This window comes from Equus quagga, chromosome 1 (genome assembly GCF_021613505.1).
Source record: "Equus quagga isolate Etosha38 chromosome 1, UCLA_HA_Equagga_1.0, whole genome shotgun sequence".
Lineage (NCBI taxonomy): Eukaryota > Metazoa > Chordata > Mammalia > Perissodactyla > Equidae > Equus > Equus quagga.
The window spans coordinates 85,430,639-85,445,625 of NC_060267.1; the positions used below are offsets into that span (position 1 = coordinate 85,430,639).

General features: G+C 43.5%; 1 protein-coding gene across 10 annotated transcripts in view; it reads right to left on the reverse strand.

The window, feature by feature from the left end:
* DENND1A (DENN domain containing 1A) overlaps positions 1 to 14,987 on the reverse strand; it is a 519,789-nt gene that overhangs the window by 194,962 nt on the left and 309,840 nt on the right. The window lies entirely within an intron of this gene.

Here is a 14,987-nt window from a genome sequence, read left to right on the forward strand (position 1 = left end):
TTGTGACCTGAGGTTTTAATTTCTAATCAAACTATTTACCCACTGCTAGAATCCATCTCCATTTTTCCCCTGCCTACCTATCACTTCCCATCTCATTCAATTCTCTTACCCCATCATATACCAAAGCTCATCCCTTTAGAGTCTAGAACTTCAGAACTGTTGTCTTTATGTCATTTCTCCCTGGTTAAGTAAAAAGATCCTACAATTTGTTGTCCAAACTGGGACACTTGTGGATGTGAAAGGGAGCATGTTATGACAGGGCAACAGGCATAAAATGGGACATAAGATCACCCTATATGCAAGGGAACAATTGCATTATTAGCTATGCTGTGAGCCACTGCATATGACCGTGTAGGTGTGCACTGCCCAAGGACATCCGGCCAGTCAAGTTGGGACTGAAATCTGCCAACTCGTATGCCCATTGAGTGGCATCAGTCAGGGTGGCAGTGAGTAGTAGAAGGGAGGAGAGGCCTTTTCCTAATTCACCCTAGAACACCATATAGGTTAGTAGTGGAGCTGGACATCCCAACAGCTGCTAAAGTCTAAGTTTGCTAATGTCTTGGAAACGGACAACTGCAATGCACTAGAAGCCTAGTAGTGCTTGCTCTATGCTTTAGTAACTTTATCACATTTAATTCTTACCAAACTCTGCAAAGTACACATCATTACTCTCATTTTATGTAACTTGAGGAGAATGAGGTTCAGAGAGGTAAGGTAACATAGCACTGGCCATCTCCACAGCCCATACTCTTTGCACTGCACCTTCACCCTCCTTGTCATTAGATACTCTCAGGGAGCCTGACCTCTGCACATTCTTGTCACCCTGAGCTCCAGCATCCCTTTGTCTGCCTGCTTCCCCAGTGGGGAGTGGGCTCCATCAGAGGCTCCTCTGTTTGGCTCTCTACTACATAATAACCAGCACTCAACAAAATCACTGGCCCATGGTAAGTGCTCATTAATATTGGTTGATGTGTGCTCTCTAGGATAGAACTTGGTACCTAAGTAAACATTTTGAGATCCTTCCAGGAGGAGGATAGAGCTATGCTGGTCAAAATACTCTTAGGGCTGAAAAAACAATTCCAGGTGGCGGAATCCTTGAACCCTTCCACTTGACAAGATCAGAAGCTTCCAACTCCTTCTGCTATCGACTTCTCCAGGCCACCAGGGGCTAGTCCACAAAGCCATCAATCAATTCGTGAACATTTCCTAAGTGTGTACTAGGGGCTCAGAGCTGCAGAGGAGGGACAAGATACCTCCTTAAAAGTTTATTCTCCCCTCCAAACCCCAACACTCACATTAACTGCCTGCCTTATTTACAGAGTAAAAAGCTCTCAGCAAACAGTACTGATAATAATATAAATCGCTAGTGTTTTACACACTTGTTTTACAAAGCACAATCCCCATTTTACAGATGAGAATATTACGACTCATGGTAAATTGCCCAGGGCTCCTTAGCTGCCTCATTTTTCAAGCTAAGAGGTTAAATACCTAGCAGTAAGTTACTACAATAGCCTCAACAACAATCTCTTTCACTTATATCACACTTCAAAGTTCACACAGCACTTTCACACAGATTCTTTCATTTTCAACAATGTAGCTGGAAGAGAGGTATCACCATCCCCATTTCAGAGACAAGAAACTGAGGCTCAGAGAGGTGAAGCAGCTTGCCCCAGGGTATGTGGATACTAATTGGCTTCTTCATCTGTAAAATTGAGGAGGTAACTGTGACCGTCTTCCTTATCCCACCTCCCCCTGGGCTGCTGTGAGGATCAGAGGTAATATGTGCGCAGTGCTGGGCAACAGCAGGACTTATAAATAGTAGCTACTATTATTACTTTCACAATATACACATCAGCTCCAGCCAGTCTGAAAGCTGTAGTGGCAATGGCCTAAGGGCAAAAATCCTCTGGCCCCTTCTTGATAACTGTTGGGCTCTTACTTCAAGGCTGAGACACTAGAAATGACACTGGAGAAGGGGCCATGAGGGGCTACACAACTCCAGGACTCCAGGCCTCGAGGACTGAGCTGAGGGCCACTGCACCCCAGAATAGCCTATTTTGCCTCATCTGACCCTCAGAATAGACCCAAACAGAAGGGGGCAGGGTGCCCGGCCAGTGGAGAGAGGCCTCTGGGTTGAAAGGCCCAGCGAATGGGATGTTGATTCTGGACCAGAATTGGGTGTTGTTTCTGCGTACCCAGCGGGGCCCCAGCAGCACAGACCAGCCCTTGTGGGCTCTCCACGGCTGGGCTGGAACAGGCTTTTGATTTCTTCCCACTCCTGGCTGGAGGACTCACCCGTTAAGCTGTGTGGAGTGTTTACTTTTTCAACAATGGCAGCAAGCTGAAGAAGAGGAAAAAACCTGGCCCTTTTTTCTGACTTAGCAGGCCAGGGTCCTCTTAGTAACCAAAATCCCCGAGCACCAGGCTCCAGGCAGGAGCTGGGTCGCACAGTTTCCTCTTACAGGACAATACTGCTCTCCCGGTGGCAAGGCCTCTTCCAAAAGGCCTGGCGTAGACTCAAGGGCCTTCCTGAAGCTCAGTGTTCCCAAGGAAAGAATCAGGCCAGCTCGGCCGGATGGTGCCTTATCCCTGAAAGGCTCAAGGAAAACAAGGGCAATGAAGAAAGGCAAAAAAGAAAAAAAAAAAAAACCCTCAAACTGGGGGTGGCGGTGGGAAGTGTTGGTGGAGAAGAAAGCTGGACCGTTACTGGGTGCCAGCCTACTGAATCTTAACCACGCTGTGAAGGAGACACTAGCACCTCCATAACAAGGATGAGGAAATGAGGCTCAGAGATGCCAAATAAACTGCTCAAAATCACACAACTAGTGAGCGGCAGAGCTGACTTTTGAACCAATCTAACTCAAAGGCCTAACTCCTTCTGAAGACATCTCAAATCCAATGGCTCAGCCTTCAGAACAAGCACGTGCATAGGGCACACAGTTACACCTGCTGCTTCTTACACAAAATATCACCTGCCTCCTATATCATAAAGATTACATACGCCTCCTGTAAAAAAAAATGGGAAAGATAGAAAAGTTCAAAGAAGAAAATTACAGTTACCTGAATCCCTCCATTTGGAGATAACATTTTGGTGTATTTTCCTCCATATCCCTTCGCTCCAATCCCTACTTTTTAAAACACAGCTGAAAAAATTCTTAATGTTTCTTTCTGATTTTCTCACTTATTACAACATAAGCAATGCTCCACTTCATTAAAAGCTTTGTAAAGATCATTACTAATTGCTACAAAATGTTCCACTTCATGGAAACCAACCTAACCAAGCCCCTTTTGTTGGCAGTTATTTCCAGTTTTTAAGAAATTATCATATATACTATTTTTGTGAAATCTATAGGCAAAAAGCTTTGTGCTTTAGAATGGATTCCTAGAAGTGGAATTTACTCTCCACTTCTTAAAAAGTGTCCCTTTCAAATTCGACTTCGAGAGAGACATCTTTACTTCCAATTATTTTAAAGTCATTTTATCCACAGCTTGTGTTTCCTACTCTAAGTGAAGAAAAATCAGCAAAGACACGAGCAGATGTCAAAATAGTCCTCCAAAAATCCTACCCAATTAAAACGCTTACTAGTACCGCAGCACACCGAGACAGCTCTCCGGTAGCTTGTCCCACCAACACATTCCCTCTCTTTTTAGTTACAACATATGCCAAAGCTCCTGCCAGCTGCAAACCCTCCCCCAACCAGACTCTATAGGCTTTTTCTCAGAATGAAAAAAAAAAATACTGACATGCACACCGGCTTTCCAAATGGCATTTCTTGCACAGAGAAACACACGAAAATGGCATCTTCCCATAAATATTGTTAATCAAAAATGTCTTTCCCTTTATGCTTTGTCAGAGACAGACTTAGCCTGACCCCTGCCTTTCAGGACAGAGAAGGGAAAAATCATAGTAAGGGAGGTGTCAGGGGCAGCTGAGAAGAGACGGGCTCCAGTAGAAGCTTCACCTCGGGACCACCCCTGACCATGTGGGCTGCCTTAGGCAATTCACCCAACCTCCTAAATCCTCCAGGTTTTCATCTGTGAAATGGGGATCATGACAGTACCTGCCACAGAGTCTCGTGAGGATTAGGTAAAGGGATGTATGTAAAGGAGTTAGCATGATTCCCAGGACATCCATAATAGGCATTCAACAGAACAGTGGCTCTCTTGCCTGTCTGTCTCCTCTCCTTGGATGGTTCCTGAGAACCCAGCTGAGCCTGCCTAACCTCATTCCCCAGGTAGCAGTAAGCATGCCTTTCCTCACGCTCCCCTGTGGTTTATTGCCACAAGCAAAATAAGAAGTCAGTCTAGAGTTATTTATACAGGGACTGGATTCCTCTCCTGGTCTGTGAGCTTCCTGGGGTCACGAGACAGATCTCTCCCCATACCCTCAGCTCCTACTCCAATATGCGGCCCACAGCAGGCAATTCCTGCGTGAATGAAGGAATAAATGAGAGACAGCAGAGCCTATAGGCAAAGAGCATAGGATGCAGAAGCCAGTGTGAGTTCTATCCAGCTCCACTACTCACAGGCTGTGTTAACTTAGGCATTTCACTTAATCTCTCTGTGCCTCAGTTTCCTCCTCTATAAACTGGGAATGACAACAGTGCCCACCTCTCGCTCGTTCTAAGGATTAAATGGGTTAACATCTTTTCAGTGCTTGGAGTGTTGCCTGGCACATGAGCAGCTCAAGACAAGCACTTGTTAAACACAATGAGGGATCTTTCGAGGGTGATGGGAATGCTCTCTATCTCTATTGGTGTGGTGCTGGGTTCAGGAATGTATAAAACTGTCAAAATTCATCCAATCGTGCGCTTTAAATGGATGGTTTGCTGTGCATAAATTACACCCCAATGAAGTGGTAAACACATTAGTACTATGTCCAGAGCACAGAATAAAATCACAATAGACAATAACAAATAACAATGCATGAGTGATGATGAATGAATGCCCCCCGACAAGGTAATGTTTCCCTGGGCCGTCACCCAAGGTACACTCTGATTTGCAGCTCAGTTTGGCTCCCTGCCTCCCTCCTTTTTTGCCTAGCTCAGGAGTTTTTTTTTTTTTAACTTTGTTTTCCACTGCCCTCTTAGGATAAATACAAAAATCCAATGCTCCTACAGATTCCCAACATGAAAGTAGGGTCCATATGAGAGTCACTTTACCTTTGGTGTGTCTCCTCTCACCAAGATTTTATTAAGCCTTACTTTCTACAGCTGGTGGTATGAAAACAATGGGTTTCTCCCCTAAAATATAAACAACAGCTGTACTTGTTCAAACCACATCAGTTCCCCACATAGATGAGGATGACCCTGCCTGTCCAAAGGAGGGGACTGGGCAGCTAAGGACAAAAGGTAGGACTTAGAACCAGGTCATAAAAGGAGGAGCAAGGGTTTGCAGTGGCAGCATAATCCAGGGGATCCAAAGAGTGGTCAGGAGCATGAGGCTGAGGAAGCAGGGGCTGGATGTGGAGGAAAGAAGCTGGTCCCAGACCTTGGGGAGCAGGGGCCCAGCTCCACCTCTGCCTCCTCAGCTGACTGCTGGGCTCCCTATCTAGGATGGAGATTGAGGGGGTCGGTGAGGCGGCATGAATGGAGTAAATGAGCTGGCATGCAGTGAACTTTTTTGTTGTCCTTCCACCATGACCATCGTCAGGGAGAGCTGTGTCTTATTTGTCTCGGCAGCTCCAGTGCCCAACACAGTGCCTGACACAGGGCAAAGGCTCATTAATTGGAGAGTGAATGAAATACTGTGGCCGGTTCCATTCTACTGGGAGGCAGGCCTGGCAGCAGATGTCAATGTAAGCCCAAACAGACAAAGTAAACCCCACGTAAGCAAATTGGAGTCTGCTCAAGGAAGTGTGATGGGAATAACAATAATGATGGTGATGATAACAATCATGTGAAATTAGCATGATTAATTAGTGCCAAATTAATTCACAGTTGACACAGAAAGTAAGATAGGAGTTAACATGGCGGTTAAGACCATGGATTCTAGAATGAAACAGCCAGATTCCAGCCTTGCCTCTGCCACTGTGTAAGCTTTGGCAAGCTCTTTCCTTCTGAGCCTCAGTTTTCTTACCTATAAAGTCGGGATAATACTACCTACTGCCCAGCTGTGTTGTGAGGGTTAAGTGAGATAATACATGTAAGGAATTTAACGCAGCACCTGACTCCAGCAAATGAGCAATAAATGGGTGCCTGTGAAAAGTGAGTTTCTATCTTTGCAATTTCAAAGTTAGAGTTCCAAGACTGTAAGGATTTAAACAACTGATTTGCAAAACAAAAGGTAGAAGCTAATAAAACTCCACTATTATGACTTCGTGCTATTAAAATTTAAACTACCACTGACCTGTTTTCCTGCCTATGTCTCAGGGATATGAGCACATTCTCTGGAGCCAGACTGCCTGAGTCTGAATCCCAACTCTGCCAGTTAACAACTGTGCTACATTGGGCAAACCCTTTAACTGCCCTGTGCCTCAGTTTCCTCATCTGCATAATGAGATTAAAGCAGTAGTGACACCCAGGATAATGGTTACCCTTGGGTTGGAGGGAGAATGACTACAAGAGACACAAGAGGAAATTCAGGGGGCTTGTAATATTTTGTTTCTCGATCCGCTGGCAGTTACATGGGTGTGCCTGCCTTGTAAAAACTCATCTTGCTGTATACTCAGGATGAGTGCATTTTTCCCTATAAATCTCATACTTCAACACAATGTGTACAAAAAGTAAATAATATGGACTTCACCAGATGGTTATGGTGACTAAATGAGTTAATATATGTATCATACTTAGGATAGTGTCTGGTATATAACGAGCAGTGGGTATTGACCATTATTATTGTGAAAACAATTAGCAATAATTCTATTGATAAAAGATTTCAATCTAGAGTATATTTCACTGTCAGAAGATTTGTTTGCAAGGTAGACACCTCCAAGACACACATGGCTTCTTCAATCCATCCTGTCCCCTCTCCAGTGGGAAGCAGAGCAGCAACATTGCAGGGTACCTTCTGGGAGACCTCTGCGGTCCTGAGTCAGCTTGGTTCAGGGGAGCAACAGGACTGAGGAGGAGCAGCATGAGTCAGATGGACTGGGCTTCGGATTTCATCTTCTTCAATTCCTACTCACAGGACCCAGGGCAGGTTATTTAAATCTAGTGGAACCTCAGTTTCTTCATCTATAAAATGGGGCTATAACTACTTGCTACACAGGGTTGTGAGAAGATTAAGTAAAAAGGAAAAAAACCCAGAAATATTTATTTTCCATCTAGGTGGCCACATTCCCATCTGCCCAGGGTCCTGGCCTTGACCACAGGCAGGCCTTCCCCCTGCCAGGGAGATGCCCTGAGGCCTACAAGCACAGTCCCCTCTCCCATGTCCAAGCCAGCACCTCAGGCAGCATCTCTGAGACCAGCAGCTGGACCACCAAGCAAAGGGGACAGGTCCAGACTGACTTGTGGCAAAGACACTTGAATCCTCTTGAATCAGAGCATTATCATACCCACAAAATGCTTTGCTTTGGCTCACAGTCCAGTGTTTGTCCCTCTGTGAGAGAGGCAAAGCTGATACAGCTCCCAACATTATACTCTATGTCTCCTTTAAGTATGACTTCTCAGCAACACTTTTCTTTTCTTTTTTAATTTTGAAAGGTAGAGAATACGGTTAAAACTAAACCAAAAATTACATCTTAATAGTTTGTTAATCCAAACTTTATCCTAAATGGGCTTCATATAGTTCCTCTTAGGGCTAACTACACTCCTGGTTATGTGATGCACCAAGCCACAGCTAACTTTACAGGCGGCCTGCACGGCCAGGAATTGTGTTCCCCACTCTGCATCCATCATCTACTGACTCTCACAACAACAAAATGACAGCTACTAGCCAGTGTGTTCCTCTCATGGCCCAACCCTTTACATGAACCATTTGATGTAATCCTCATGACACCCCTGTGGAGAGACAAGGAAATGGAGGGTCAGACAGGTAAAATAACTTGTCCAAAGTCCTATGGCTTAGAAGCAGGGGGGCTAAACACTGAACCCAGTTGAATATCAATACTCAACTCATCTTATTAATTTCTCTGACACACTGTTTCCATCAACAAACGTATTGAGCAACTGTAATTTAATAGATGTTTGTTAGGCACATACTAGAGGAATCAAGCCCTTAAGCAGCCTGATGGTTGGCCCAGACTCTATTAAAATTCCTAGGGGAGAGGGTTTCCTACAGACTATCATACCCATTTGACAGATGAGGAAACTGAGGCTAAATAGATTAAATAGTTTGCCCATGTTCTTACAATGGGTGTTTGTCAGAGAAAGGATTTGAATCTGGGTTCCATGTGCCAATGTTCCTTACACTATACAACTTGTATAAAATATGCTCAAATGTATGCGCATATATATGAGCACATAACAAAGAACAGCATGGGGAGCTGGTGGGCTCCTAGGAGGAAAGGAAAGAGAAATAAGAGGGAAAGTAGAAAGGACAGGAAGAGGAAAGGCCAATATTCAGGTATTCTAAACTCTTTATTCTCTCCTGAAATCTCTGATACACACAGAGGGAAGAGTGACATTTTCCCTCCCTTCCTCAGGACCCAAAGGTCACTGAGCTGCCAAGCAGTTGATAAACGTAGTGGCTTTTCTTTGGAGCCAGGAGTCACTGATTTGCTCCTTCCTGCTCCACAAAATTAAAAATCTAAGCCCGACAGTTCAGAGGACCCCTGAAAACACTGCAGGAATCTCCCAGCGTGCTTTAAACAGAAACAGAAGCTTGACCAGGGAGGAAGTGGTGTAAGCACCTCACAGGTCAGGCCAGATCCACTCCTCACCAGGTAATAAGCACCGACTCATGAACAAATCCAGAGATTTTCAACCCAGGTCAGCAAAGGGGCTATTTCTCCAATGGGCTAGTTCTCCTTTCCTGACCACCTACCCATTGGACATTCATTCATTCACCCACTCATTCACTCCTTAGGTCAGTCAGGCGTCAGTCAGTCATTCAAGTCAACTCCACGCTAGGTCTTAAAGAAAGATAACTAAATACGCTCTCTAAACTCAAGGGGCTCCGGCCACTTGTGGGAGAACATGGATAGGGAGTGGTGGGGTAAGTTATAACCAGTAAACCTGACAACAGGCACAGTGAATACATAGTAGAGAGAAAAGACCTCTCTCTGGGAAACAACTCCATTCCCACAGAGCTCATCTAATTCCCTCCCCTGGGCAGTCCTGCACCAGTGTCAGGAAGTCCCAGGCTGGTGTCTGGCTCGCTCACTCACTAGCTAGGTAGCTCCAGGCAAGGCACTTTGCCTCCTTTAGCACCAGTTTCCTTCTCTGTGAGCTGGGGTCATGACCCTCACCTTTGGGATTGTTGAGAAGATTAAAGGAGATGCTGCATGTGTTTCATAGAGGGCCAGCCACAGGCAGAAGCTCATTCAGTGCCAGCCAGGCTCCCTCGAAGAGCTTGGTTCCTGGTGGCTCACATTGGCGAGTCCACCCCAACACAGCACCACATCAAGCCTGGGCTCCTCGCTGCCCTCTGGAACGGAGGGGTGAGCAAATGGACACTTCCGACTCTGCTGGTGTTTTGTCTCAAAGTGAAGCACCATTTACACCACTAGAGACTCAGTTTCCTCAAGTGTAAAAAGAGAACAAGGAAGATGTCGACACCTTTCACCAGTGCTGCAAAGCAGGAATGAGAGAGGGAGTGGCAGAGCACTTGGTAAGATGAGAAGACAGCCCAGACGAAGATCACCGTGATTATCTCCATCCTACAAGACACCCGCTCTTCTATAGGACCTTCCTCATGGCTCTTGCTCCCACGGCAAGTCGTCTTCTCTGGTCCTAAGCCAAGCACAGTGGGCAACATATACTTGGGCCCCCAATTAAAACTTGTTTAGTGATGTTTCTAATTGTTCCACGTGAACCTGTCACTTTTCCCTTAAAATAACTGTTTTAACCTTACTACTTTCATATATACTTAATGGTAAGCAATAATGCTTACCCTTGTCATCTATAAAGTATTGTAAAGTTTTTAAATATCCTATTTTAAAATATATTATTTCAGCTGATCCTGAAAGAAACCTCATGGAATAGGCATTATTATTCTTATTTTACAGAAAAGAAAACTGAAGCTCTTGCCCCAGGTCCCAGAGTAATAACAGAGCTAGAATTTGAGTTTGGGACTGCTGGGCCCCAAAGCCTGGTTCCCTTCTCCTCTCTGTGTAGCCCTCTCTACTTTTCCGGCTTAGCAAACACTGAGGACAGTGACCAGGTCACATATTTCATTTGTAACCTCCAGGGATAGACTTACTAGAGCCTAGATACATAATAGCAAACACACACTAAAAGCAGTACATACTAAAAACACTTCACACAACGAAATAATTGGGTTTGAATCCTGGTCTGCTAATTATTAGCTGTGTGACTTTGGACAAGTTACTTAACCTCTCCGTGCCCAAATTTCATCATCTGTAAAACAGGGTCACCACTGCTGGAGCACAGACTTGTGAAAATTAAATAATGAGTGTAATACATCTGGCAGTATTTCAAAAATAGTATCCATCCCATTTGAAACGATGAAACTTGAATTTAAGAGTTTCACTAGGGATATAAGGGGGTCTTGATTCCCTAGTCTCAAAATGGTTTGGGGTTACCCTCTCATAAAACAGGGCCTCCTTCCTCCCACACAACTGCCACTTGCCATCATTCATTCATCACTAAGCACAGCAAACCTGGACTCCCATCTCCACCTGCCTTTTATTTGAAATGTCAATTTTTAAAGAGTGGAGAGGTTGGAAACCCAATTTAACAAGCATGCTGAAACATTGTTTATTACCCCCATAAACATGGCTTAGTGAGAATTACGGACTTAATCAGAGTGAACTTATCTCCTGGTGAAAAGGAACACTTTAAATTTCAGAAATGGCACCTTCACTGTGAAAATCTCTTAACTTTTCAAACAAACTACGGGGGGTCTTAAACATATGGGCAGTAAAGGGGCAGCCATTACTGTGATTTGTCTTGCCCAAGAGCCAAGGAGCCCTAAAGGTCCATAACAACTCTAAGATCTAGGAAAAGTATTTGAAAATCATATTCAGGAGACATGTCTCTAAAAACACCCAAAAGGTCTGCCGAGTTGGAAGTCATATCTGCATGGTTGCTGGGGGCTGCCCAGAAGAAAGGACCTGGAGTCATTAGCACAGGGGCCATTTAACAAGCAGCAGCATTGAGAAAGCTCGCCTCTCCTCCTGGGTGTAAGATTAAGCATTTAGCAATAGGTAATATTTTGGTGACCTGCTTTTCAGAAGAGGTATGGGGTGCCACATACATCCCAAAGGCTGCTAAATGGTTTGCGTGGTCTTTTTTTTTTCTTTTAAAAAAACATTTCCAGAGGATGAGGTCTTGTGATCCCCAATTTCCCAATCTGAGGCTTCATTAGTGCTGCTCTGATCATTGCAGGAAGGTTTTCATAAAGACACCCCATTTTGCAGAGAATGTATCAGCCTGGCTGCCAGAGGCAGGAAAGGCAACAGATATAAAATTTTATTATTTCAATGCCCCAGTAGCAGCCAGGAGGACTTAATGAAATTGCCAAGATTTACAACCTGAAATAGCTATTGCACAGACAGATATGGTTAAGGGAGCTGTGCCCTCTGACCTTTCAACCCTTTGATCCTCACACAGCAGGTGGCCTGGAGCCCCCTCCTGGGCATCTTCCCTCTCTTCCGACACTGCCGAACCTTGATGTGCAATAAGCCTGACCCTACACAGGTGACTCTCACGGTGCTTATCATCAGCAGCTGCTGCTAATGGAACAGCCAAAATCGCAGGGGCTCGAGATTCTAACTCCGAGATGGGGAAGAGGAATCTGCTGTGCACCGTCCAAGCAGTGCTGGAATGATGCTCAATAATGCAGCTCCAAGTCCAGTTGTTTGGCAACGCTTAACGATGTTATTAGTAAAAACTGTCCTAGAAATGGAACTCTGGTCTCCTCTGATTTATACTTTGAGTTAGAAAAAAAAATCACCTTTTAAAAATAAATCACAAATCTCAAAAAAAGAAAAAAAATCAACCCCGAAGTCCCAAATGCATCTCTCAGAACTTCCCTAAAACCATGTGCAGCAAATTTATACCAATGAAAATCAAAACAATTTTTGGAAACCTAAAATTGACTGTTTTCAGTTCCATGAAATTTCATTTAAAAAACCCCATATGCCAAAATGTCCAAATTCTCTTATTTTTAAAAATTGGGATGACTTCCAAAATCATAGCTATCTTTTTCTTCCTTTTTTTTCCTAAAGCTAAGGATGGGTAATGTGCATATGTACTTATCAAGCTTCATAATTTAACCCATTCGGCCAGTACAAAATATTTGCAATAAAATGCTGAAGAGGCAGGATATAAATTTATTACCACTGGATCTTTCAAACAATTAACTCCTAGGTGACAAGGTTTAATAGATATTATATTTGGTTAAGGACATGTCCAGGAGTCTAGGCAGCCCCAGTCTGCAGCTTTTAGTTTTTGAGAAATATTTGGGTTTACAGAGGGAAGGATTTTAGGCAGGACACATAAACCACTCTATGGGATGTTGATAACTTCTAACCACAAAAGAAAACTTTAGTGCCACCGTTGATCATATTTAGGAAAAGCCTTGAGCCCATGTCTTTGTTGCTAAACAAACATAGCATGGTGGCTCCACTCTTTACCTGCAAAGGCCTGAGGTTAGGTCATTAATGTCTGAATCCAATGGGCAAAGAAAAAACCCACTCCTTTTGTAGCCTAAATGGCATATATCTTAACTATTCAACTTTAAAATCATTTTGAAATCAGCTGAAAATCAGACAATATGTAAAGAGACGGTTATAGGCTCCAATTTTAGTCACACTTTACTCTATAGATGTTTGAGTTTAGTACAGAGAGCAATTTATGGAGAAATCAATTTAGCAGGAAAAAAGGTATGGTTACTATATCACAGTTTGACCAGTTTGTACAAAAATGTTATTAAGCTATCTTCTTCAGAGATGCCTATTGGAAATACTTTATTAATAATAATATCTACCACTGAGTCAGGGTCTACCGATGTGCACATAACTTTAGCCATATTCTTTCTAATTGTCATCATTTTAAGGCAGGTGTCCCCATTTTGAGATGAAGATGCTAAGGCGCACACACACACAAGCTCAGTGAGTTGCCCAAGGTACAGAGAAACAAATGGTGGAGCTGGGATTCAAACTCAGGCTCACTGGCAGCTCCTAAAGCCCATGGTCTATCCACATTTTTCCCAACAAAAGCAAAAACAAACAAACAAACAAAACAACAACATGCAATAATTTGTGCAGAAAATGCTGGATTTCAGCTTGCTTACACATTGCCATGGCCCATTTAAAGGCTTTCCAAATCAATTATTTGAGGTCATTAGAGGGAGTTTAATTTGGTTGACAAACACCCCTACTGTGGTGACCTCACATATCAACAACAAATGCCTGATGGTCACAAACCCGGACCATCGGTCTGCTGAGCATGGTGTTAAACAAAACCACATGCGCCTGGATTCCAAGTGGGATTTGACTAGGCCAAGGGTACTGCTCTTCAATCACCACGCTGCTGGTCTCTGAGCTCCACAATGGCCCCGCCCCTAATCACTTGCAAGGAGTTTATGAAAAGAAGTCGCCAGTCCCATGTGGGACTGTTCAGTTAAAAGTGCCTTCAAGCTAATGTCAATTTAGAAGTTACTCAGTAAAAACTACAAAAGGAGGCTGAAAAAGAGGGCAGAGACTATCTTGGGTAGATGTCTTTTAGCTGGTTTTAAAGAAAATTTACCAGTTTGACACACACATAATACTGATAATCACTTCCATTTACTTGGTGCCTACCATGTGTCAGGTACCAATTTTCTCATTTACTCCTCATTAAAAACTCCCATGAAGTGAGGAATCTACCTATTTTACAATTGGCTCAAAGAGGTACCTTAACATCCCCATCTGCAAAACAGGAGCACCTCCCTCAAAGGGTGACAATTAGAAATTAGATGGCTCAAGTGCCATGTGTATTGGTAGACCCTCATTCAATGGTCGCTATTATTAAGTATTTCCAATAGGCATCTCTTAGGAGGAGAACGTGATAGTTTGGTACAAAGTGGTCAAACTGTGTGATGTAGTGACTATGTAGTTTGGTACAAAGTGGTCAAACTGTGTGATGTAGTGACTATGCAGTTTTCTCCTCTGCTAAACTGATTTCTCCTTTAAACAAAGGAGCTTGTTTAAAGTGACCTAGTAGTGGGAGCTAGCATTTGAATCCAGGTCCACACAACTCTAGAGCCCAAGAGTTCTTTCCACTCTGCTACACAGCCTCCTGCATGCTGCTCCTTATCTTAATCTGACAGGAATTTGATTGGGTCAAGTTTCTCTTAGTAGCAATTTATAAACTTTAAGTTTTCTTTGAAATCAGTTTTAACATTGCTTAAATGGAACTGACATATAATGACTGCCTAAGTGATGATAGAAAAATTGGAAAACAAAGGCATCAATGATGGTTTCACATTTGTCTATTGGGATTCTCCCTCATAAATTACTCTGTTTTTCTAATCCATAACAGAGGGTTATCTCATCTCACAAGAGAACATTTCAGTCACAAGTTAGACTGAAAACGTACTGACTGCAAGAGATACTTAAATCAGCCAGAAGCACTTGTTCTCTCTGATTACCTAAATTACTACGAGAGCTTTAATTGTTTTATATTAACTAATTCCAACATTAGGATAAGTGGCATTTAAGAATCACACTCATTTTAAAAGCAGACGCCACTGCAAAGAGGAGAGAGCCTCCAGGGGAAATCTATCAGGCGAAATCTAGGACCTTCCTCAGGTCCGAAGTCGAACAGAGCTGCTGAATTTTCACCCTGGATGCTCCGGATGTGAGAGAGACTCACATGCGGTGATTTTGCATATAACAAATAGCATACTAAGGCAAGTTCAGCAAAACCAAGCTACCG